Source organism: Triticum urartu, chromosome 3A, assembly GCF_056163025.1.
Source record: "Triticum urartu cultivar PI428250 chromosome 3A, HENAU_Tu73, whole genome shotgun sequence".
Taxonomy (NCBI): domain Eukaryota; kingdom Viridiplantae; phylum Streptophyta; class Magnoliopsida; order Poales; family Poaceae; genus Triticum; species Triticum urartu.
In genome coordinates, this window is record NC_141875.1 from 261,781,138 (window position 1) to 261,808,296 (window position 27,159).

At 46.7% G+C, this 27,159-nt stretch overlaps 1 long non-coding RNA gene across 4 annotated transcripts; it reads right to left on the bottom strand.

Moving 5' to 3' along the window:
• Positions 1–19,727: 19,727 nt before the first annotated feature.
• On the bottom strand, positions 19,728–23,956 carry LOC125543975 (uncharacterized). Of its 4 annotated transcripts, none has more exons than XR_007299181.2 (6): positions 23,584–23,956; positions 23,320–23,464; positions 23,114–23,221; positions 22,788–22,921; positions 20,700–20,871; positions 19,728–20,617 (listed from the first exon to the last, which is right to left on the bottom strand). It is a non-coding gene; the product is annotated as an uncharacterized LOC125543975 (long non-coding RNA). The 4 variants fall into 4 exon arrangements; XR_007299183.2 differs by having other exon boundaries at positions 22,798–22,921; positions 23,314–23,464; XR_007299182.2 differs by having other exon boundaries at positions 22,798–22,921; positions 23,389–23,464; positions 23,584–23,954.
• Between the last annotated feature and the right edge of the window lie 3,203 nt (positions 23,957–27,159).

Consider the following 27,159-nt stretch of genomic DNA (forward strand, 5'->3'; position numbering starts at 1 on the left):
GGATTTCTCCCCCCGGCCTATATGGTCCCGGTTCGAGCCGGACTTGCCACCTATAATGGCGGAGAGCAAGCGGAGAGCGCCCCCAATCCCTCCAAAGGAGAGCGGGTATGCCTTGTCCCTTACTTAATAAGAGGGCTCGGATTTCCAATTCATCCGTTTCTCCGGGGGCTTCTGGAGTTCTATGGCCTCCAGCTGCACAACCTCACGCATGTCTCCATATTGCATATCGCGGGCTTCGTAGCCCTTTGCGAGCTGTTCTTGGGCTACGAGGCTCATTTCGCGCTGTGAAAAAGGCTATTCTGCCTTGTGCCCCGCTCTAAGGAGGGGTCAATATATCAGGTGGGCGGAGCCGAAGTGTGGTGCATCGCCGGGACCGGATATCTATCCGGAACCCCAAAGAAGGCGTCCGAGGACTGGCCTTCGGAATGGTTTTATATAGAGGACGTCCCGCTGCCGGATCCTGTCCGGATCGGCCTCCCTGAGTTCGACAGTGCTCCCCTAAAGAAGCGCCTAAGCTGGCGTCCATGGAGCCCTCAGAGGGAAAGTGACAGGGACGTTATTTACCTAATGGGCCGGATAAGGTTGTTAGCTCATTCCGGACTGACCATGATCGGGGTCATGGCCACATGCATCATGCGAGGGGTGCATCCGCTTCAGTATAGAGGCCTCCCCATGTGGGACTTCAACGGGGAGGACGACACCACCCGCTACGGTCGTAAGGGGCCGGATTCAGCTGTCGCTCTAATAAAGACCTTGTCCGCTTTATACAAGGGAGAAGAGGAGGAATTTCTCCGCGTCAACACATGGGGTGGATTTTCTATGTACAATCCCCCAAGTTGGGTAAGTGGACACTTTTACTTGCCCATCCGTTTTATATTCCCATTGTTAAATTTTCAGTCTAACGACTTCAACGCAGGAACTGCGCCAGGCTGTTAAAGAAATAAACAGCCCTCCTCCACAACCCGAGGATCCGGGACGGTCCCTCGACCCGGCCTCTCAAGAGGATCCGGACTTATCTGTGGAGCTGATTGATGGAGTGTTTCATCAATTGAGCAAGGACAACGCCTTGGTGGCCATTACGGCCGATTATCCAGGGCTACTCCCAGCCTCACAGGTAACTGAGACCGGAGTCCCAACACTTTGAAAAGGGATCTGTCCTCGCGTATTTTCGACTGCCGTATGACAACCGTGTTTTGCAGGGGAGGTCCTTGAGACGGGAGGCCGAGCCTGCGGCGACTAGCCAACGAGGGGCGGCAAGGCCCCGCGAGCTGAAAAGAAGTGCGGTCCGGACTGAGGCATCGGCGCAAAGGTATAGCGCGCCACCTTATTCCCAGGTGTTATTCCTTCGAGGCATATTAACGCTCATGCTCTCTTCAGGACAAAGAGACCTCGCCGGACTATATCCGGAGAGGCTGCCAATCACGCCTCCACCAGCCAGGCTCCAAAGCCTGGTCCGGAAGCGGAGGCGAACACGAGGCGCGCACCGGACGCTCCTCCGACGGAGGATGCGGACAGGCTGCCTGCCACCAATACCGAGGTGGAGAGTGCCATGAACCACAGGCGTCGCCGACAGTTCTTCGCGATGCTTGTTTCTCCCAAGAGGCATTGGATGCCTTCAATTCGGGAGACGCGTACCTCCATGCCGCTCAAAATGGTCTAGCCAGAGCCACGGAGCAGTATGTGAAAGACATACGGGTAAGAAAATTTTGGTAATTATATATATGTACCAGTAGCCCCCGAGACTTGAAACAGTTAGAATAACTGATTTAAGGATCATCTGTTATGCAGGTTCTTACAGAAAAGAATACCCTGCTATCCCAGGAGCTGGAAGAGTGCAAAGCCCAACTTGAGGCCGCACTAGCCGCGGCAGGGGAGCCCAGGGAGACCCCCTCTAGTAATATACGCTTTGAAAGATAAGTATTTTGCAAAGTGCAGCGTGGGTGCAAATCTGACAAATGAAATTGCAGATGGCGCCGGATTAAATCCGGAAGTGCAACAACTCCGACGCCAGCTAAAGGTTGGTGAGAGCGTGCTGACAAAGGTGAGGCGGGAGAAGAATGATCTCCAAGATGCCAACACCAAGCTGGGCATTGAAATGAAGGACGTTCGTGCCCAGCTGTTGGACTTCGTGAAGGAGAATCAGCGGCTTCGACGCAGCATATATAGTAAGTGCTTAAACGAACTTTGAAAAAAGAGTTCGGCGAGGAAGTCGACTAACAGAGTAATGTTTGTAGGTATGCTAACAGGTCGTCCTTCAGAGGAAATGCCCGGTTCTACGGGTGATCTTCTTCCCGAGCTCTCACAACTGCATGAGCGAGTTCGGCAGGTGATGCAAGGCGTTGCCCAGGCTTTGTGGCCATCTGTCTCCATGCCCGAAGGCCTTGGAGAGCTTGTAGAGAAGCTGAAGGGAGCGTGGTGGCGCTTCCGATTGTGGAAGATGTCGGCCTGCCGTCAAGGTGCCAGGGAGGCCTAGGCCATGGTGAAGACGCGGTACACGAAGGCTGACCCAAACCACATGGCCGAGGTCGGACCCGTAGGGCCCGATGGGAAGGAGATCCCTGTGAGCTTAGTATATGGCCAAGTAGAGTTGTCCGCAAAGTATTCCCAACAGGACTATAAACTAGACAGCCTGTTAGATGGTATTGAAGAGGAATACTATCAGTCAGATTGACTATGTAATTTTAATTGACATGTGTAATGCCTTCTAGCCGGATTGTAGATCGTTTGTCATGGCCGACCTTTTCGCTTCAACCTCGGGACCTGACAGTCCGGAGTGTGTCCGAATACCCTCGCGGTTATATAAGAACCGGGGTATGCATGGAGACCAGGCGTAGGGGTCATTAGTGCTTGAACAGACAAGTGCCCAACTAGTTATGTTATATTACATGGTTAGTAAGAAGCATCTTCCAGGGAGAATAGTTCCATTAGGGGTTCCTTTCCCTGGGAGGCATGCCCTAAAGTGCATGTCCATTCTGCGAAAAGAGGCGCAGGAAAAACATCTGGGGCGTATAGATAAAAAAAAGATCATCTTTAGTTCACCGACCGAATATTCCCTTAAGAACATTAGCTTTCGGCTTCACCCAATCTGAGGTACACATCCGGCTGACCCGGCAGTAACAATCACAGAGGTGCTCCCTTTACCACCTAGCCGAACAATCGGGAATGTAGGGGTAAGCACAGGAGCCAGGCAACCCAGCTTGGCCAAAACTTAAGTCATATCGATGCATATCATGGCGAATAAAAGGTACATGCGGAAGTGTGACACATGTGTTGGGCATGAAGCCCGTATAAATAAGCTTCTGTTTAAAGAAGCCCCCAGGTTTAATGAGCGCGGATAGAGCGTCATTTTATGAGCCTTTAAAGGCTATAAGAGAGAGAGGAGAAGGAGAGAAATGTAAGACAGAAAGTATGTAAAAATGGACAGAGGAAGGAGACGAACACAGAGTCCGGCGCTAGGCATAGAATCTTCGGAGACGGGTTGCGTTCCATGGGTTCGGCTCGAGTCGGTTATCCGATGCATCTCGCAGGCGGTACGCTCCACCAGTCAGGACTTGGTCAATTATGAAGGGACCTTCCCACTTGGGCTTGAGTTTGTCCTTTTTCTTGTCCGGCAGGCGTAGAACTAATTCGCCAACATTGTAATTTTTGGCCCGTACTTCTCTGCTTTGGTATCTTCGAGCCTGCTGTTGATAGAATGTGGAACGGGCTTTTGCCACGTCTCGCTCTTCCTCCAAGGCGTCCAAACTGTCCTGCCGATCGAGCTCGGCTTCTCTTTCTTCGTACATGCACACTCGAGGTGAGTCATGAATTATGTCGCAGGGCAAAACTGCCTCTGCGCCGTACACCATGAAGAATGGTGTGTATCCGGTGGTGCGATTCGGCATGGTCCGCAGCCCCCAGAGTACGGAGTCGAGCTCCTCTACCTAGTGCGTATTAGATTCCTTGAGGGACCGCACTAATCTGGGTTTGATGCCGCTCATGATAAGACCATTTGCACGTTCGACCTGGCCATTGGTTTGTGGGTGATAGACGGAAGCATAATCGAGCTTGATGCCCATGTTTTTGCACCAGAGTTTTACCTCATCGGCCGTAAAGTTCGTGCCGTTATCAGTGATGATGTTGTTGGGAACGCCGTAACGGTGTACAACCCCGGATATAAAGTCTATCACCGGTCCGGATTCGGCCGTCTTAACAGGCTTGGCTTCTATCCATTTGGTGAACTTATCCACCATGACCAGTAAGTATTTTTTCTTATGGGTTCCGCCTTTAAGGAGTCCAACCATGTCAAGCCCCCAGACCGCGAAGGGCTAGGTGATGGGGATAGTTTGGAGGGCAGTGGGTGGCATATGGCTTTGGTTTGCAAAAAGCTGGCAACCGACGCACCGTTGGACTAAGTCCTGGGCGTCTGCCTGGGCCGTCGGCCAATAAAAGCCTGTACGGAAGGCCTTGCTTACAAGGGACCGAGCTGCAGTGTGATGTCCATCGAGTCCGGCATGAATTTCAGCTAGGAGGTTCCGCCCTTCCTCTTCGGAGATGCACCTTTGAAGGACTCCGGTAGTGCTTTTCTTATAAAGCTCTCCCTCATGGACTTTATAGGCTTTAGATCGCTACACTATGCAGCGTGCCTCATTTTGGTCCTCAGGGAGTTCCTGCCTGGTAAGGTAGGCGAGGAATGGTTCTGTCCACGGGGCGATGACGGCCATTATTACATGGGCTGAAGGTGTTATTTCATTGGCAGAGCCTTCAATTATGTCAGAGTGTTCGGTGTCGGGCAGTGCGGTTGGGTCCGGGCTGTTATTGCCAGGTTCCCCTTCCCATACTACGGACGGCTTGAACAGCCTTTCCAAGAAGATGTTGGGGGGGACTACATCGCGTTTTGCGCCATGCGTGCCAGGACATCTGCCGCCTGATTATTTTCCCGGGCTATATGGTGAAATTCGAGGCCTTCGAACCGAGCTGACATTTTTAGGACGGCGTTGCGATAAGCTGCCATTTTTGGATCCTTGGCATCAAAGTCTCCATTTATTTGGGATATTGCGAGGTTCGAGTCCCCGCGCACCTCTAGCTGTTGAATGCCCATGGATACTGCCACCCGGAGACCATGTAAAAGGGCCTCATATTCGGCTGTGTTGTTGGAGTCTGTGTACATTATCTGGAGTACATATTGAACTGTGTCTCCTGTGGGGGACGTCAAAACGACGCCAGCCCCTAGACCGGCCAACATTTTGGAGCCGTCGAAGTGCATGACCCAGTTTGAATATGTGCCGTAGTCTTTAGGGAGTTCGGCCTCCGTCCATTCTGCGATGAAGTCGGCCAAAACTTGCGACTTTATAGCTCGCCGTGGCTTGTAAGTTATGTCGAACGGGGGGAGCTCAATGGCCCATTTTGCAATCCGGCCCGTCGCGTCGCGGTTGTTTATAATATTGTTAAGTGGCACTTCCGAGGCTACTGTTATTGAACACTCTTGAAAGTAGTGTCACAGCTTCCCGGATGCCATAAATACCGCGTACGCAATCTTTTGATAATGTGGGTACCGTGACATGCACGGAGTAAGGACAGTGGACACATAATAGACCGGCTTTTGAAGGGGGAATTTGTGTCCATCTGTTTCTCCTTCGACGACGAGCACTGCGCTTACGACCTGATGGGTTGCTGCAATGTATAATAGCATTGGTTCGCCAATGTTTGGCGCGGCCAGGACTGGGTTTGTTGCCAAGATGGCTTTTATTTCGTCGAGTCCGGCCGTGGCTGCATCCGTCTACTCGAAGTGTTCGGTGCGCCGAAGGAGGCGGTAAAGGGGTAGGGCCTTTTCTCCTAAGCGGGAGATAAAGCGGCTTAGAGCCGCCACGCATCCGGTTAATTTTTGTATTTGTTTGAGGTCCTTCGGGATATCCAATTGTGACAGCGCTCGGATCTTGGCTGGATTTGCTTCAATTCCTCTACCGGATACAATGAAGCCCAAGAGCTTTCCGGCTGGAACGCCGAAAACGCATTTTTCCGGGTTGAGCTTGATGGCGTATGTTCGGAGGTTATTGAATGTTAGCCTCAAGTCGTCTACTAGAGATTCGACATGTCTTGTTTTAACGACCACATCATCTACATATGCCTCCACTGTTTTACCGATCTGGTTTGCCAGACATGTCTGAATCATGCGTTGATATGTTGCGCCGGCGTTTTTGAGCCCGAAGGGCATTGTGTTGAAGCAGAATGGGCCGTATGGTGTGATGAATGCCGTCGCGGCTTGGTATGACTCTGCCATCTTTATTTGATGGTAGCCGGAGTATGCGTCGAGGAAACACAACGAATCGTGTCCTGCGATAGCGTCGATAATTTGATCGATGTGGGGGAGAGGGAAGGGATCCTTTGGGCAAGCCTTGTTAAGGTCTTTGAAATCAACGCACAGGCGCCAGGATTTGTCATTCTTTGGTACCATCACCAGGTTTGCTAGCCAGTCCGGATGTTTTATATCTTTGATGAATCCGGCCTCCAATAGCTTGGCTAGTTCCTCTCCCATGGCCTGTCTCTTAGGTTCGGAAAAACGCCGAAGAGCCTGTTTGACTGGCTTGAATCCTTTTAGGATATTTAAGCTGTGTTCGGCCAGCCTGCGTGGGATTCCTGGCATGTCTGAAGGGTGACAGGCGAAAATGTCCCAGTTCTCTCGTAGGAACTCTCGCAGTGCGGCGTCTACATCAGGGTTTAACTATGCCCCGATGGAAGCTGTTTTATTGCGGTCCGTTGGATGGACCTGGAATTTGACTATTTCGTCTGCCGGTTTAAAGGATGTGGACTTGGATCTTTTATCGAGTATCATATCGTCCCTATTCACCGTGGAGCGCAGCACAGTCAGTTCCTCAGCCGCTAGGGCTTCGGATAGCGCCTCCAGGGCCAGTGCGGCTGTCTTATTTTCGGCGCGGAGTGCTATGTCCGGATCACTAACGAGAGTGATGATTCCGTTAGGCCCGGGCATCTTGAGCTTCATGTACCCGTAATGGGGTATTGCTTGGAAGACTGTAAACGCTTCCCGCCCTAGCAGAGCATGATATCCGCTACTGAACGGGGCCACCTGGAACGTGACCTCTTCAGACCTGTAATTATCCGGCGTGCCGAACACCACATCTAGTGTGATTTTTCCTGTACAGCGTGCTTCCTGACTGGGGATTATTCCTCTAAAGGTTGTGCTGCTTCGCTCAATGCGGTTCCAGTCTATTTCCATTTTTTGAAGGGTTTCCTCATAAATGAGGTTCAATCTGCTGCCGCCATCCATGAGTACCTTGGTAAGACGAAAGCCATCCACTATTGGACTGAGGACCAATGCAGCTGGTGCTCGGGCTGTTCGGAATTTAGGTTCATCACTGGTGTTAAAAGTAATAGCCGTGTCACTCCATGGGTTTATTGTTGCTATTTGGTAGACTTCGGCAAGGCCGCGGAGTGTTCTTTTTCACATATTATTTGATGCGAAAGTCTCGAAGACTGTTAATACCGTACTGGTTTCTCTGGGGTGGCTTTCTATGGCTTCTGGAATTAGAAGATCTTCGCCAATTTTTGCCACCTGCCGGAGTATCCAACATGCTCTAAGGCTGTGAGTTGGTGTGGCGCCCTCTGCACTATGAATTTTACAGGGTCCATCAAGCCATCCTTCCAGTACGGTTCCGTGCCCTGTAGAGGGCTTTTGCTTTTTGGTATTGAACCCGGGTGTCTGACGATGATGCACCCTTTTATTTCGGACCGGGTTTGTATTCAAGGCCGGATTGTCCCAAAAAAAATTTCGGTTTTCCAGGCACTTTCCATCGCACAGTACTTTCGTACTATGGATGCCAAGTCAGCAAAGCGTGTAATATCACAGCGACTTATGGCGTTGAGGATTCCCTTGTCCGTGCAATTATTGCAGAAGAATGAAATTGCGTCTTCCTCGCGGCAGTCCTTTATCCTGTTCATAACCAGGAGGAATCTGGCCCAGTAATGATGTATTGTTTCTTCGGGCTCTTGCCTAATTTGGGATAGATCGCATATGTACGGGTGGGTGGGAGGAATCAAATCCGAAACCTCACCCAATCTGAGACCCAGGGGCCAAGGAGTTTCCGAACTCGGAAGTTTGGATTCTTGGATGCTGTCCAATGAATCTAGCCCGTCACCTGACTTTAAGTTCAGGTCTTGAGTGATGTCCTCCCCTCCGCGGGTATCTGACTTGGAGGAATCGGGAATCCAGACATATCTAGTCCTTAAGATAGATGAAGGGTCGCCGCACTGTCCCTCTACCACGGCAACGTGATGGGTGACCTGGGGGAGTTAATCTCTCTCAGATCGGGTTTAGACCCAATCTGGTCGTAATCCGTAGCGACTCCCAGGGCGGCAAAGCAATCCAAGAGATCATTTAGGGAAGAGATCTCCATTGGATCTAGCTGCTCGGCAAATTCCGAGCTGACGTGAAGATTGCTTTTGATGACCCGAGAGGTCATCGTCGGCGCAGCAGCCGAATGGGTGGTCATAAGGAAACCACCTAGCCTGAGAGTCTAGCCGACAGCCAAAGCTCCCTTAGCAACGGTGTCGTCTTTAAAGACGGGATGAGGCATCCTTCCTGATGGTGACGGCACAGAGGAACTCTCAATGAAAGCACCAATGGCGGTGTCAAAATCGGCGGATCTCGGGTAGGGGGGTCCCGAACTGTGCGTCTAGGCCGGATGGTAACAGGAGGCAGGGGACACGATGTTTTACCCAGGTTCGGGCCCTCTTGATGGAGGTAAAACCCTACGTCCTGCTTGATTAATATTGATGATATGGGTAGTACAAGAGTAGATCTACCACGAGATCAGAGAGGCTAAACCCTAGAAGCTAGCCTATGGTATGATTGTTGTTCGTCCTATGGACTAAAACCCTCCGGTTTATATAGACACCGGAGAGGGCTAGGGTTACACAGAGTCGGTTACAATGGTAGGAGATCTACATATCCATATTGCCAAGCTTGCCTTCCACGCTAAGGAAAGTCCCTTCCGGACACGGGACGAAGTCTTCAATCTTGTATCTTCATAGTCCAGGACTCCGACTGAAGGTATAGTCCGGCTATCCGGACACCCCCTAATCCAGGACTCCCTCAGGGAGCGCAACATGCGAGTCACGTGCATGGGGCCAACGAACAGCCAGAAAAGGCCCCCCATGCTCGAGCCGGTGCTATGACCGCAACCGACCAGACCAGCCTGACAAGGGCCGAAGACGTCAACACACGGGTCTAGATACGCCTTCAGTCCACTGGTCATGGGCACTGTAGCGATTGTGCACCTTTGGTCCACCAGTCATAGGCACGCGATGACTACGACGATCGCACGCCCTCGGCCCACACGTCATCGAACTGCCAACCGGGTTGCTCGAGTGCAAGACGCCCGAGCAGCTTGAAGTGCCCTACCAATAGGCGGGGCTGGGCATGGCATCGCGTGCGAAGCGGCGCGTAGTACCTCACCCCCCGAAAGCGCCCGAAGGCGCCCAATGACGGTGGCCCCATGCATGCCGGGTGGTCCCCCTTCATCGACCCTTTAGCCGGGTCACCTAGTGCGAGCCGTCCGGGCACAATGGCCGGTTCGGAGCGACGCCGTGTAGCCATCGCAACACGCCATCGACTAATAGATGCTGATGGGTGGGTCCAGGCACACCTTTGCGCGCAACAAAGCGCTCGATCCGTCGTCACCCACGGGCACGTCCGGAGTCGCCCAATGGCGGTGGCCCCAGCGAACCAGGCGTTCCACCTATCATGGACCGTCTAGCCGAGTCGCCTGCTTGGACATCTCACGTAACTACCGAGTAGCTCCCATGGCAAGCCACCCGGCAACGGACCACCAAGAGGGTCTCTTCGCACCATGAGAGTCCAGGGAGGCGGGTACTCCTGTTGGGGAACGTGGTAGTTTCAAAAATTTCCTACGCACACACAGGATCATGGTGATGCATAGCAACGAGAGGGGAGAGTGTTGTCTACGTACCCTCGTAGACCGTTCACGGAAGCGTTATATCAATGAGGTTGACGTAGTCGTACGTCTTCACAATCCGACCAATCCAAGTACCGAAAGCACGGCACCTCCGAGTTCTGCACACTTTCGGCTTGGTGACGTCCTCGCCTTCTCGATCCAGCAAGAGGGGCAAAGTAGTAGATGAGTTCCGGCAGCACGACGGCGTGGTGACGGTGTTGGTGAAGAACAATCTCCGCAGGGCTTCGCCTAAGCACTACGAAAACTATGAAGGAGGATAAACTAGAGGGGACGGGGTAGCCGGCACACGGCTTGGTGTTTCTTGATCTGTCTTGGGTGCTAGCCCTACCCCTCTATTTATATGTTGAGCCTTGGGGTCGAAACTTGGAGTAAAAGCCTCCACAAAGTCGGTTTCACCCGAAAGGCAAGAGTCCTTCTCGGACTCCAGGGCCAGATGCCAGGGTTCCCGGCGTCTGGACCCCTGGACTCCGCAAAACTTCCTTTTGCGCTTTCCAAAAACCTTGTGGGCTTTCCCCTTTGGCCCAAACAAAGTGTTCTCGTACCCAAACATTTCGGGAAACATACGAAACCCCTTCCGGTGAATTCCGGAACCCTTCCGGAGTCCAAACACTATTATCCCAAATATCAATCTTTATCTCCGGACCATTCCGGAGTTCCTCGTCATGTCCGTGATCTTATCCGGAACTCCGAACAACATTCGGTCACCAACATACATAACTCATAGTACTATATCGTCAACGAACGTTAAGCGTGCGGACCCTACGGGTCCGAGAACTATGTAGACATGACCGAGACACCTCTCTAGTCAATAACTAATAGCGGAACCTGGATGCCCATATTGGTTCCTACATATTCTACGAAGATCTTTATCGGTCAGACCGCATAACAACATACGTTGTTCCCTTTGTCATCGGTATGTTACTTGCCCGAGATTTGATCGTCGGTATCTCAATACCTAGTTCAATCTCGTTACCGGCAAGTCTCTTTACTCGTTCTGTAATACATCATCTCGCAACTAACTCATTAGTTGCGATGCTTGCAAGGCTTATAGTGATGTGTATTACAGAGTGGGCCCTGAGATACCTCTCCGACAATCGGAGTGACAAATCCTAATCTCGAAATACGCCAACCCAACAAGTACCTTCGGAGACACCTGTAGAGCACCTTTATAATCACCTAGTTACATTGTGACGTTTAGTAGCACACAAAGTGTTCCTCCAATAAACGGGAGTTGCATAATCGCATAGTCATAGGAACATGTATAAGTCATGAAGAAAGCAATAGCAGAATACTAAACGATCGAGTGCTAAGCTAACGGAATGGGTCAAGTCAATCACATCATTCTCCTAATGATGTGATCCCGTTAATCAAACGACAACTCATGTCAATGGCTAGGAAACATAACCATCTTTGATCAACGAGCTAGTCAAGTAGAGGCATACTAGTGACAGTCTGTTTGTCTATGTATTCACACAAGTATTATGTTTTCGGTTAATACAATTCTAGCATGAATAATAAACATTTATCATGAATTAAGGAAATAAATAATAACTTTATTATTGCCTCTAGGGCCTATTTCCTTCAGTCTCCCACTTGCACTAGAGTCAATAATCTAGTTCACATCGTCATGTGATTTAACACTAATAAATCACATTACCATGTGATTAACACCCATAGTTCACATCGCCATGTGACCAACACTCAAAGGGTTTACTAGAGTCAGTAATCTAGTTCACATCGCCATGTGATTAACACCCAAAGAGTATTAAGGTGTGATCATGTTTTGCTTGTGATAGAAGTTTAGTCAACGGGTCTGCCACATTCAGATCCGTATGTATTTTGCAAATTTCTATGTCAACAATGCTCTGCACGGAGCTACTCTAACTAATTGCTCCCACTTTCAATATGTATCCAGATTGAGACTTAGATTCATCTGGATCAGTGTCAAAATTTGCATCGACGTAACCCTTTACGACGAACCTTTTTGTCACTTCCATAATCGAGAAACATATCCTTATTTCACTAAGGATAATTTTGAATGATGTCTAGTGATCTACTCCTATATCACTATTGTACTCCCTTGCCAAAATCAGTGTAGGGTATACAATAGATCTGGTACACAGCATGGCATATTTTATAGAACCTATGGACAAGGCATAGGGAATGACTTTCATTCTCTTTCTATCTTCTGCCGTGGTCGGGTTTTGAGTCTTACTCAGTTTCACACCTTGTAACACAGGCAATAACTCCTTCTTTGACTTGTTCCATTTTGAACTACTTCAAAATCTTGTCAAGGTATGTACTCATTGAAAAACTTATCAAGCGTCTTGATCTATCTCTATAGATCTTGATGCTCAATATGTAAGCAGCTTCACTGAGGTCTTTCTTTGAAAAACTTCTTTCAAACATTTATTTATGCTTTGCAGAATAATTCTACATTATCTCCGATCAACAATATGTCATTCACATATACTTATCAGAAATGTTGTAGTGCTCCCACTCACTTTCTTGTAAATACAGGCTTCACCGCAAGTCTGTATAAAACTATATTCTTTGATCAACTTATCAAAGCGTATATTCGAACTCCGAGATGCTTGCACCAATCCATAGATGGATCGCTGGAGCTTGCATATTTTGTTAGCACCTTTAGAATTGACAAAACCTTCTGGTTGCATCATATACAACTCTTCTTTAATAAATCCATTAAGGAATGCAGTTTTGTTTATCCATTTGCCAGATTTCATAAAATGCGGCAATTGGTAACATGATTCAGACAGACTTAAGCATAGATACGAGTGAGAAACTCTCATCGTAGTCAACACCTTGAACTTGTCGAAAACCTTTTTGCGACAATTCTAGCTTTGTAGATAGTAACACTACTATCAGCGTCCGTCTTCCTCTTGAAGATCCATTTAATCTCAATGGCTCGCCGATCATTGGGAAAGTCAATCAAAGTCCATACTTTTTTCTCATACATGGATCTCATCTCAGATTTCATGGCCTCAAGCCATTTCGTGGAATCTGGGCTCATCGTCGCTTCCTCATAGTTCGTAGGTTCATCATGGTCAAGTAACATGACCTCCAGAATAGGATTACCATACCACTCTGGTGCGGATCTCACTCTGGTTTACCTACGAGGTTCGGTAGTAACTTGATCTGAAGTTACATGATCATCATCATTAGCTTCCTCACTAATTGGTGTAGTAGTCACAGGAACAGATTTCTGTGATGAACTACTTTCCAATAAGGGAGCAGGTACAGTTACCTCATCAAGTTCTACTTTCCTCCCACTCACTTCTTTCGAGAGAAACCCCTTCTCTAGAAAGGATCCATTCTCAGCAATGAATATCTTGCCTTCAGATCTGTGATAGAAGGTGTACCCAACATTTTCTTTTGGGTATCCTATGAAGACGCACTTCTCCGATTTGGGTTTGAGCTTATCAGGTTGAAACTTTTTCACATAAGCATTGAACCCTCAAACTTTAAGAAATGACAGCTTAGGTCTCTTGCCAAACCATAGTTCATACGGTGTCGTCTCAACGGATTTAGATGGTGCCCTATTTAACGTGAATGTAGTTATCTCTAATGCATAACCCCAAAACGATAGTGGTAAATCAGTAAGAGACATCATAGATCGCACCATATCTAATAAAGTACGGTTACGATGTTCGGACACACCATTACACTGTGGTGTTCCAGGTGGCATGAGTAGTGAAACTATTTCACATTGTTTTAACTAAAGGCCAAACTCGTAACTCAAATATTTTACTTCTGCGATCATATCGTAGAAACTTTTATTTTTGTTACGATGATTCTCCACTTCACTCTGAAATTCTTTGAACTTTTCAAATGTTTCAGACTTGTGTTTCATCAAGTAGATATACTCATATCTGCTCAAATCATCTGTGAAGATCAGAAAATGATGATACCTGCCGCGAGCTTCAATATTCATCGGACCACATACATCAGTATGTATGATTTCCAACAAATCTGTTGCTCGCTCCATTGTTCTGGAGAACAGAGTCTTAGTCATCTTGCCCATGAGGCATGGTTCGCAAGCATCAACTGATTCATAATCAAGTGATTCCAAAAGCCCATCAGTATGGATTTTCTTCATGCGCTTTACACCAATATGACCTAAACGGCAGTGCCACAAATAAGTTGCACTATCATTATTAACTTTGCATCTTTTGGCTTTAATATTATGAAAATGTGTATCACCACGATCGAGATCCAACAAACCATTTTCATTGGGTGTATGACCATAGAAGGTTTTATTCATGTAAATAGAACAACAATTATTCTCTAACTTACATGAATAACTGTATTGCAATAAACATGATCCAATCATATTCATGCTCAACGCAAACACTAAATAACATTTATTTTAGGTTTAACACTAATCCCGAAAGTATAGGGAGTGTGCGATGATGATCATATCAATTTTGGAACCATTTCCAATACACATCGTCACTTCACCCTTAACTAGTCTCTGTTCATTCTGCAACTCCCGCTTCGAGTTACTATTCTTAGCAACTGAACTAGTATCAAATACTGAGGGGTTTATATAAACACTAGTAAAGTACACATCAATAACATGTATATCAAATATACCTATGTTCACTTTGCCATCCTTCTTATCCGCCAATTACTTGGGTAGTTCCGCTTCCAGTGACCAGTTCGTTTGCAGTAGAAGCACTCAGTTTCAGGCTTAGGTCCAGACTTGGGTTTTTTCACTTGAGCAGCAACTTGCTTGTCGTTCTTCTTGAAGTTCCCCTTTCTTCCCTTTGTCCCTTTACTTGAAACTAGTGGTTTTGTTTACCATCAACACTTGATGTTTTCTTGATTTCTACTTTCGTCGATTTCAGCATCACGAAGAGCTTGGGAATCGTTTCCTTTATCCCTTGCATATTATAGTTCATCACGAAGTTCTACTAACTTGGTGATGGTGACTAGAGAATTCTGTCAATCACTATTTTATCTGGAAGATTAACTCCCACTTGATTCAAGCGATTGTAGTACCCAGACAATCTGAGCACATGCTCACTGCTTGAGCTATTCTCCTCCATCTTTTAGCTATAGAACTTGTTGGAGACTTCATATCTCTCAACTCGGGTATTTGCTTGAAATATTAACTTCAACTCCTGGAACATCTCATATGGTCCATGACGTTCAAAACATCTTTGAAGTCCCGATTCTACATCGTTTAAGCATGGTGCACTAAACTATCAAGTAGTCATCATATTGAGCTAGCCAAACGTTCATAACATCTGCATCTGCTCCTGCAATAGGTTTGTCACCTAGCGGTGCATCAAGGACATAATTCTTTTGTGCAGCAATGAGGATAAACCTCAGATCACGGATCCAATCCGCATCATTGCTACTAACATCTTTCAACTTAGTTTTCTCTAGGAACATATCAAAAATAAAACAGGGGAGCTAAACACGAGCTATTGATCTGCAACATAGATATGCTAATACTACCAGGACTAAGTTTATGATAAATTTAAGTTCAATTAATCATATTACTTAAGAACTCCCACTTAGATAGACATCCCTCTAATCCTCTAAGTGATCACGTGATCCACATCAACTAAACCATGTCCGATCATCACGTGAGATGGAGTAGTTTCAATGGTGAACATCATTATGTTGATCATATCTACTATATGATTCACGCTCGACCTTTAGGTCTTAGTGTTCTGAGGCCATATCTGTTATATGCTAGGCTCGTCAAGTTTAACCTGAGTATTCCGCGTGTGCAACTGTTTTGCACCCATTGTATTTGAACGTAGAGCCTATCACACCCGATCATCACGTGGTGTCTCAGCATGAAGAACTTTCACGACGGTGCATACTCAGGGAGAACACTTGTACCTTGATAATTAGTGAGAGATCATCTTATAAAGCTACCGTCGAACTAAGCAAAATAAGATGTATAAAAGATAAACATGACATGCAATCAAAATATGTGGCATGACATGGCCATCATCATCTTGTGTCTTTGATCTCCATCTCCAAAGCATTGTCATGATTTCCATTGTTACCGGCATGACACCATGATCTCCATCATCTTGATCTATATCAATGTGTCGTCACATGGTCGTCTCACCAACTATTGCTCTTGCAACTATTGCTATCGCATAGCGATAAAGTAAAAAGCAATTATTTGGCGCTTACATCTTATGCAATAAAGAGACAACCATAAGGCTTCTGCCAGTTGCCGATAACTTCAACAAAACATGATCATCTTATACAACAACTTATATATCATCACGTCTTAACCATATCACATCACAACATGCCCTGCAAAAACAAGTTAGACGTCCTCTACTTTGTTGTTGCAAGTTTTACATGGCTGCTACAGGCTGAGCAAGAACCGTTCTTACCTACGCATCAAAACCACAATGATAGTTTGTCAAATTAGTATTGTTTTAACCTTCTCAAGGACCGGGCGTAGCCACACTCGGTTCAACTAAAGTTGGAGAAACTGACACCCGCTAGTCACTTGTGTGCATAGCACGGCGGTAAAACCAGTCTCGCGTAAGCGTACGCGTAATGTCGGTCCGGGCCGCTTCATCCAACAATACCGCCGAACCAAAGTGTGACATGCTAGTAAGCAGTATGTCTTATATCGCCCACAACTCACTTGTGTTCTACTCGTGCATATTACATCAACGCATAAAACCTGGCTCGGATGCCACTGTTGGAGAACGTGGTAATTTCAAAAATTTCCTATGCACACACAGGATCATGGTGATGCATAGCAACGAGAGGGGAGAGTGTTGTCTACGTACCCTCGTAGACCGTTCGCGGAAGCGTTATATCAACGCGGTTGATGTAGTCGTACGTCTTCATGATCCGACCGATCCAAGTACCGAAAGCACGGCACCTCCGAGTTCTGCACACGTTCGGCTCGGTGATGTCCTCGCCTTCTCAATCCAGCAAGAGGGACGAAGTAGTAGATGAGTTCCGGCAGCACGATGGCGTGGTGACGGTGTTGGTGAAGAACAATCTTCGTAGGGCTTCGCCTAAGCACTACGAAAACTATGACGGAGGATAAACTAGATGGGACGGGGTAGCCGGCACACGGCTTGGTGTTTCTTGATCTGTCTTGGGTGCTAGCCCTACCCCTCTATTTATATGTTGAGCCTTGGGGTCGAAACTTGGAGTAAAAGCCTTCACAAAGTCGGTTTCACCCGAAAGGCAAGAGTCCTTCTCGGACTCCAAGGCCAGATGCCAGGGTTCCCGGCGTCTGGACCCAGACGCCAGGGACCCTGGCGTCTGGCCCTTGGACTCCGCAAAACTTCCTTTTGCGCTTTCCAAAAACCTTGTGTGCTTTCCCCTTTGGCCCAAATAAAGTGTTCTCGTACCCAAACATTTCGGGAAACATCGAAACCCCTTCCGGTGAATTCTGGAACCCTTCCGGAGTCCAAACACTATTATCCCATATATCAATCTTTATCTCCGAACCATTCCGGAGTTCCTCGTCATGTCCGTGATCTTATCCGAAACTCCGAGCAACATTCGGTCACCAACATACATAACTCATAGTACTATATTGTCAACGAACGTTAAGCGTGCGGACCCTACGGGTTCGAGAACTATGTAGACATGACCGAGACACCTCTCTAGTCAATAACCAATAGCGGGACCTGGATGCCCATATTGGCTCCTACATATTCTACGAAGATCTTTATCGGTCAGACCGCATAACAACATACGTTGTTCCCTTTGTCATCGGTATGTTATTTGCCCGAGGTTCGATCGTCGGTATCTCAATACCTAGTTCAATCTCGTTACCGGCAAGTCTCTTTACTCGTTCCATAATACATCATCTCGCAACTAACTCATTAGTTGCAATGCTTGCAAGGCTTATAGTGATGTGTATTACCGAGTGGGCCCAGAGATACCTCTCCAACAATCGGAGTGACAAATCCTAATCTCGAAATACGCCAACCCAACAAGTACCTTCGGAGACACCTGTAGAGCACATTTATAATCACCCAGTTACGTTGTGACGTTTGGTAGCACATAAAGTGTTCCTCCGGTAAACGAGAGTTGCATAATCTCATAGTCATAGGAACATGTATAAGTCATGAAGAAAGCAATAGCAGAATACTAAACGATCGAGTGCTAAGCTAACGGAATGGGTCAAGTCAATCACATCATTCTCCTAATGATGTGATCCTGTTAATCAAATGACAACTCATGTCAATGGCTAGGAAACATAACCATCTTTGATCAACGAGCTAGTCAAGTAAAGGCATACTAGTGACACTCTGTTTGTCTATGTATTCACACAAGTATTATGTTTCGATTAATACAATTATAGCATGAATAATAAACATTTATCATGAATTAAGGAAATAAATAATGACTTTATTATTGCCTCCAGGGCATATTTCCTTCAACTCCATCATCCTTTATAAGAGTAATCCATGTGTAAGAATTGGCTAGTAATCCACGTATTCGTGAAGTCACTGTTGAGTATAATGTTTAGATTGAAAACATAGGATAGACTAGGAAATATTCTGGCTTGTCTTGTACTCCAAGAAGATCATGTACTCCTATATATATGTCTATGAGGCTCAAACAATACAAGAACTATTCCATCTATCTCTCTCCGTTCTAACATGGTATCAGCCTAATCTCGATCCAAACCCTAGCCATCGCCGCTTCCACACCGCACAGCCCCCGGGCGGTCGATCTCCATGATCGTCACCGAGGGCTGTGCCGCCCGTACCTAAGGTTCGTTCGCCGATCGTGTTGATCGGCTGTCCTAGAAAATCTTTTTCCCAATCCTTATTCGGGTTTTCTCTCTCAGCCGGCCATCTTGATCGGCGCTTCTTTTTGTTAACGTACACTAGCAAAGGGGCCCGTGCGTTGCAACGGGAGAAATAAATCCTTGCTCGTCCTAGTCTATGATTCCACTTCTCTTGCTTGCCACCATTGTCGTCCGTGCGTTGCAACGGGTCAAAAAAATAGCAAAATTTGCTTTGTGTGTGCGATTGCGCAACATTTCTTATGTTCAATTCTCTTTTTCGGAGTATGAAGTGTGGATTTAAAGAAGCCACCTTAACATCCTTCATCTGATTAAAGAGTAGTTGTGCATGGAATAATTTGTCAATCATTTTTTTACTTTCCGAGAGAACATGAATATTTATTTATTTTAAAAGTAACATTTTTGAATTTTTTAATCATTTTTAAATGGGATTTTTTACAATTCACATTCGTTACACATTTAAAAATAATTTTGATTTATTTAATTTTTGAAAATATTTTTAAATGCAACATTTTTAAAAAAATTGGTACATTTTTAGGAAATATTGAATATAAAAATGATGAACATATTTAAAAATGTTCACATTTTTTGAAATAAAAACCAATTTGATACAACCTTTCTCTTAAAAAAACACACGCTCGGTGTCTGCAATAAAAAAAAGAATTGTCGATGTTTGGACCATGTAGTATAGAGTTGAGAAAGTCATAGTCATGTCCTTCGATGTCACCTCCTTCGACTTATCACTATCATCGGGTAAAAAATAGAATTGTTGGTGTTTGGACCATGTAGTATTGAGTTGAGAAAGTCAGTCATGTCCTTCTATGGCACCTCCTTCGACTTATCACTATCACCGGGTGGAAGAGAAGTGATGGATGTGTTCTGAGTGGTATATACAAACGGTGTAATTGTTGTATACAATTTAAAAGCTTAATAACTAAACCAAAATTTTATTTAGAATTTGCAGAAGATAATAAATGAAAAAGGATTTGAATAGTTTTAGAGATAGTGTTTTATTTTCATTATTTGGGCTTGGCCCAAACAAAACACTTCATGCACACAGAAGTACAATACACACGCTCTTTCCCTAAAAATCATGCAAGCACGAACTCATCTCCCTTCCCTTTCCCTATGATCAAGTATCCCTACTGCTCGAAGTGCGAAGCACTGCCACCGGCTGATCATGTCTCCTCGTCGTTCTCGGGATACAAAGCACTTCATGTCGTGTTCTTCCACCATGGCCATCGGACTATATTTTTTAAAACCGAACGGGCAACTGAACCGTTGCGTCTGTCACCGGTTGGACCGCCGGTTCATCGATTTGTTCGTGACAAAAAAAACAAGTTATTAAAAATAACCTTAGATCAAATGAGTACACATAATATTGGATGTAATATAAACATAACCAGCCAGGTCACAGGGGCTGAGACATTTTAACTCACCTTCCCTTTAGTTGCCAATTTGAAGGGAGGGATCGAATTATGTTGTGTTTATGGCCAATTGAGCGGTCCATGAGCGATCAATTTAAAATACATAGTGATAACCTGGCTTCTAATGTAAATAATAATCCAATTCTTTTGCAATTGGATACCCAAATTTAGCATACTGCACATTCATCTCTCTTATCGTCAGTGTTTGATTATGCAAAAATAGGTTCAGCATGTAAAATCAAGGCAGCTTCTCTGCACACAATTTCTTGGGAAGAGACAACAAACCTTTGCATCATTCAAATTTCATAGGTGACTTGTTTTAGTTTGGGATCTTGAAAGAATCAAACCAACATACCTTTCCCGGCAAGAGTCAGCAGTGGTAAGCATGTGCCACTGGAGCCCGACCAACTTCCCTTGATCCCATTTATTGTCTCCTATCCACGGCGACAAAGTGAAAAAGGTTTCAGCGGACTTAGTCGGGCATCCACGATCAGGTTTTAGAGGGAGAAGACTCACCGCCTGCTGGCAAGGTCGGGACCGTGGTCGTCCGTCTCCGCTTTGCCGGCCGATAAGATCATTGATATTGGCCAGCCAGCTGAGTACTCATCACCTTGCTCTGCTGAATCACCTTGAGGCTATCGTTGGTGCTCCGTGAGGTCTGCGGCCAGGCTCTAAAGTCCTTGATTTGCTGTTCGGTTCACCACAGTGACCAGCGAACAGTGTCAGGAGAAAAATGTCGCTTTACGATCAAGACGGTAGAATAAATCGAGATTATTTCCAAATAAAACGAACAAGAAACTTCATGCATCTACGTGAACAAAATTATAATCAGCAGGGAACATAATTATATTTGACAGAAGCCTCAAACTCGATTGAAATCACAACCGGTACAATTTTCTAAGTTTGGTCTTCACAACTATACAAAAGAAGAAGAATAAATGTATACCATCATTTCAAATCCAAGACAATATTATCAAGGTTAAGAAAAATCGAATCACAACACAGTCCACTGCAATGAATTCTCAAAATATCTTGGAATTACTCTGCTTCGCGTTATTTAGTATGCTTGTTCTCCTTCCCATAGAGTGTCCGTTGATTCAGCTAGTTGGTGATTGTTTTTAGTCCATAGTAGCAAATTTGTTGCACATGCTGCATGCATGTAAAAAAACAATGCACGGTGCTGTTTTTTTGTCTGTGAATCGTGTGCACAGCCCACGACAACATAACTGAAGACATACTAAATGCTTTCTAGTTAACTCTTCAAATGACTAATCAATACAGTAAGTCCTCACTGCATCTCTAGGTAGGAACCGAATATCCCGGTCTGTTTTCTCTACCAGTTCAGATCTCACAAAAGTAGGGAGTACGAAAAATATAGCAGAAGGGATAACCTGAAGTAGCTATTATGAACCAAGCATCATATATATCAGCTGCCCATTAATGGGTAGTTCGTGCAATGTGCACAATTTCTATTCAAGTAATAAAAGTGATGGAAGACCTCAAGTACGTTCAACCCAGATTACTTACACATGCAATGCACTTGCCATCAATCGGGCTTAAAATTTGTTCACAGGAGACGGAGATATCGGGTTAGAACTTCCCTTGTTTTTACATTGATTTTAGGGTGGATGCAGTAGTAGGGCTCTCTTGAATCTAGATGATGTGCAGGTTAGGTGTGGCTGTGAAGGAGATCTGTGAGTTCTTAATATAATCATGAAAAATAGAAAGCTCTTAATATAATCATGAAAAATAGGATGCTCTAGTTCACAAGAAACCAAATTGGCTCTTATAAGTCGATCGATCGGCACAATCAAAACAGTTGTTAAATTAACAACAAAATTGAAGGTCATGGCTTTGTTGGAGCAAAGATCTAATCTCCACATCTTGAATATGTGGGAACCAGATTAGGATGACAATGTCCTACAAATTCAATACTTCATTTTTCTGTGATCAATGCAAATGTCTTCTACGGGCTTCTGGCTACTTGTTGGCAGCAATAGTAGGTTGGTGAGCAACTGAGCCTGCTTCCTTGTTTAGATATTCAGACCAGCACATGGAAAGGCCGAACAAGTATACTTATATAATACTAACAACCTGTCAGTACCAGGGTAATATTTGTTGGTGATTTTAGGGTGGATGCAGTAGTAGGGCTCTCTTGAATCTAGATGATGTGCAGGTTAGGTGTGGCTGTGAAGGAGATCTGTGAGTTCTTAATATAATCATGAAAAATATGAAGCTCTTATAATATAATCATGAAAAATAGGATGCTCTAGTTCACAAGAAACCAAATTGGCTCTTATAAGCCGATCGATCGGCACAATCAAAACAGCTGTTAAATTAACAACAAAATTGAAGGTCATGGCTTTGTTGGAGCAAAGATCTAATCTCCACATCTTGAATATGTGGGAACCAGATTAGGATGACAATGTCCTACAAATTCAATACTTCATTTTTCTGTGATCAATGCAAATGTCTTCTATGGGCTTCTGGCTACTTGTTGGCAGCAATAGTAGGTTGGTGAGCAACTGAGCCTGCTTCCTTGTTTAGATATTCAGACCAGGACATGGAAAGGCTGAACAAGTATACTTATATAATACTAACAACCTGTCAGTACCAGGGTAATATTTGTTGGTGAAGATGCCTGAAAACCAAAGTTGTGAGTCTAGCTTCTTTCCTCTTGCATCATCTGTGTGGAGGTCATGGCTTTCCATACAGCGGAACAGGGCTAAACTCCACACCTTCAACCAACCAGAGAGAGCTAGTTAGGAAAGGTGGTTATAATGGCGTACTGGAAGCTCAACTCTTCTTTGTCTACACTAATGTACTATTTAACTACTTGGGCCCAGATGCATACAAAAATTGAAGATGAAAGGTTAGGTAGATGCAAATGAGGTTACAGTACATTAGGAAAATTCACTGCTACAACGGACCTGCTATTTTGAAACTTATGTTTGGGACTGTATATGCCAATATCTTCATATCATGTGCAGCAGCCTCTTCAAATTGCTAGTCTTGTTGACATGATTTGTGAAAGAGTCCTACAGGCACAAATTATTGATGCAGTAAGTTGCCGCTGCTATTGCCAGCTTCCGAAGTATAGCAAAAGAATCTGCGTCATGTAAGTTGCAACTCGCACAATCTCGTCGGGAGGCTTGGGAGCAACATCGTGAACGACAGTGCGATGACAGTTTGCCTGATGGATAACCTCAGGGTGCAGCCAAGGTGCTTGTGACGCGCTCCATCTCCTACTCGTCAAAATCGCCGCGCTGCTCCTGCGCCGACTGAGCGGAGGCAGAGGGAGAGGAGGAACACGTCAACGAGCAGCAAGAAATTGTAATCGAAGCAGGCCGAATTGGCGGAGTGAGGCGGGCGGATGCAGATCTCGCGCCCGGCGGCTCACCTTGTCCTGCGCTGCCGCCGCCTCGTCGTCGTCGAGGAAGGCGAGCGGGGTGTCCGGGCTATCGGCCGCGGGCTTCTTCGCCGGCGGAGCCGCTAGGGCCTTCCTCGGCCGGCGCCGGCTCCACGAGGGGATCTCCGGCCGCGCCTGCTCCTGCTGCTGGCCCGCACGATGGACGACAGGTCCGCGAGAATGGCTGCCACCTCCAGCTCATGCTCGCCGAACTCCTCCTCCCGCGTGGGTCCGCTCCCAGCCGACGCGCCCGCCTTGGATCTCACCGAGCGAGCGAGGGATTGGGTGGAGCTCTGCGGGCGATGGCGAGAGCAGGGGAGGAGGCGGAGGATTCGTTTGGTAGTTTTGGTTTAATAGAGGTTTTTTTTGGTAAAAACAAAGTGCGGGCTCAAATTAGTACCACCTCATTTATATTACGATTTTGTCTATACAAATCATAATCATAAAAGCGTATTATGTCATGAGAAGAAAGCGTATTGTGATGATGAACCCACGGAGTCAATCCGTGCTTTATTATTAGAGATTAGGGATAAATAGAATAGTATCAGTCATATCTCATGTAATTATGATGAAGATATTAAATAGCAATTGTAATCTGCCGTGAATTGCCCCTGAGCTGCATTTCTATTTAATCTGATAAACCTTGTACAACAAGGATACAATCAATCTGATACTAATTAAATTAGTTTTCCAATCTATAGATCGGTTTGCATCGCCCGTCACCGTTCGTCATCAACAACGCGCGTCTGCTTCATCAACATCTTTGTCATCTCCTGGAAGATGTTTACTTGGGCAGTCAGGTTCACGCATGTCTCGCGAGCGCGCTGGTACGGGCGGCCGCTACGGTGCTCCCGCACTGGACCCCTCTCCTCGCAGCGTCGCTGCACGCGGCCACTCATGCGCCATGCCCGGACAGAGTTGACCGCGGGACTGCCTGGACGAATGGCTTGGTCCACTCACGCGTTGCATGGCTGATCAGTGCTCACGTATGTAGCATCCTGGACGGATGTGGCTACACGTGCGCCCGTTGCACACGCTTGTCACGTTCGCCCACGCGACGTACGGCGCCGGCACGTCCATCCACGACAGAGCAGCTGGTCTGACCACGCGAACAATTGGCTTTATCAGTCGCGAGCACGCGATCTACTCTGTCCTTGTCGCCTGTTCGGTCTGATCAATCATATGCGCGTCATTGCAAGTTTTGGTGAAGATTGTTATCAAGCTTACACGCCTCTCTACCGATCCAGTAACGGACTGCAGTTGTGTCGTCCCTTCGGACAGCAGCGTAGCTGTCCCATAGTTTTTCCCGCGACTGCATCGATCCGCGTGCTGCCGCTGTGTCGTCCCTTCATACCGTAGTGTCGCGGCCCGCAGTCTACTGTCGCCCAAGATCGTTCGCTCCAGGGCGTCCCCGTGGCTGCAGTGACCCTCGCGCTGCCATTATGTCACCCCATTCGACCGTAGCGAGCGTGACACGCGGTCCCTGTGGTTGCCCCATGGTTCTTTCTGTGGCTGCATTGACTCGCGCGCTGCCGCTGCGTCGTCCCTTCGAGCCGTAGTGCCGCGGCCCGCGGTCCGCCGCCGCCCCGAGGTCGTCCGCTTCAGGCTGTCCTCAAAGCTGCACCGACCCTCGCGTTGTCACTGTGTCGCCCAGTCGGGTTGTAGCGAGCGTGACACGCGGTCCCTGCAACCGCCATGAGGTCTTCCCCGCCGTCGCCCCGACCAGCATGCTGCCGCTGCATCGCCCCTTCAGGTCATAGCGTCACGGCGCACGGTCTACTCCGCCTTCTCCACGAGTCGACTTCTATGTGATATGCGTCGCGCCGCCTCCTTAGGCACGAAAACGCCACCGTTCGCGCCGGTCTTCGTCATATTGTCGGGTTCTTCCTCACCTACTTCGAGCACCATCACCGCGCTTCTGACCTAGCCGCCGCCGCTCTTTTTTCCGGTGCACGGCGACTACCTCGACATCGGCCACCCCGACTCGACATCGACCACGGCGTCCCTCGCACGGCTATCTCGACCACGGCTACACCACTCTACGTTCTCGGCTATCTAGACAAACGGCACAAGGGGCTACCGCTTTGCTTGAGCAGCTTCGTCGGTTTCCACTCCAGCCACGACTTCCCCGATGCATCGACCGTTACGACTGTGGGGGGTGTCCGTCGGCTTGCCTTCGGATGCTTCTCCAGCCTCACCGTCTGCGACGCTACCGTTGTGACTACGGGGGATGTTGAGTATAATGTTTAGATTGGAAACATAGGATAGACTAGGAAATATTCTGGTTTGTCTTGTACTCCAAAAAGATTATCTATACCTACTAATAAAAGAAATATGTATTTTTAATCCGTCATACTATTTTACAGAAAAAACGTTAATGTTTCTGATATTAAACTCGCAGTACATATCAAATGTTTTTTAAAACGCTCATATTTTCTAAACCGTAACTACAAATTTAACATGCTATATACGGAATTTGATTAGAAAAATATATAGAATCTGAATATGATGTTATTTTACCTGTTAACCATTTAAAAAGTACTATCTACTATCCATCTTTCTTTTATATCATTACTGATTCGGATTGTGGATGAACATCTCAACAAAATCAGGATTGGAGACAAAATTGAAGATCACTTCCCCGTTTCTTTGTATGTATTAAATCTACATGTAAACCGTGTTTAAATAGAAGAAAGGTGGAATCTTGAACTTGTGCTTTTGTATGCAAAGACCATCTTTGTTTGGGCCATAGCTACAAATACTCAGATTATAGACCATTTTTTGTAAATTAAAAGCATGTGGTATTCTTTACTCCCGTTGCAACGCACGGGCCCTTTTGCTAGTATATTTCTCTCTCTCTCTCTCTCTCTCTATATATATATATATGTCCACGAGGCTCAAGCAATACAAGAATTATTTCACATATCTCTCTCTCCCTTCTAACAGTCACCTAGAACTGAATTCCATCCTCCTCATCTATTAGAAACGCTACTGAGGCCCAGTTCTTTTGAACATATTGTGTAGAATCTCGTCCTGGAAAATCCTGAGCGAAAAGAACTCGATTTGCCTTCCAAAATCTCGAGCGGATTCTGCAGAATCCTAGTGCAATTCAAAATCCTCGAAAAACATAGATTTTCACAGAATCCCAGGATTCTGGTAAGTCCCACCAAAGAAAACGTTTTGGATATGAGAGTACCCCTATTGGAGGGATAATTTACAGCCAAACTGCCCCTTTCGCACGACCGAACGGCCCAGCAAACCCTCGATCCCCACGAGCGCTAGCCGACGCTCCGCCCGCCACCGCCGGACGGGAGCTCCACCAGTCCGCCACCGGCCACCCCCTGGCCGCCCAGCCTACACGCCGGTTCTCGCCTAGGGGCGGCCCCTCTCCTCACGACGGCCCGCCTCGCCGCCGCCAGACGGGAACTCCGCCAGCGCCCCTCCTCACGACGCCGCCGGACGGGAGCTCCGTCAGCCTCGCTCCTCGCGACCAAGCTGGACGGGCAGCCCGCCGCCTCTGGCCGCCCTACCTAGACACCCGATGGGAACTCTTCTTCTCTGTCTCGT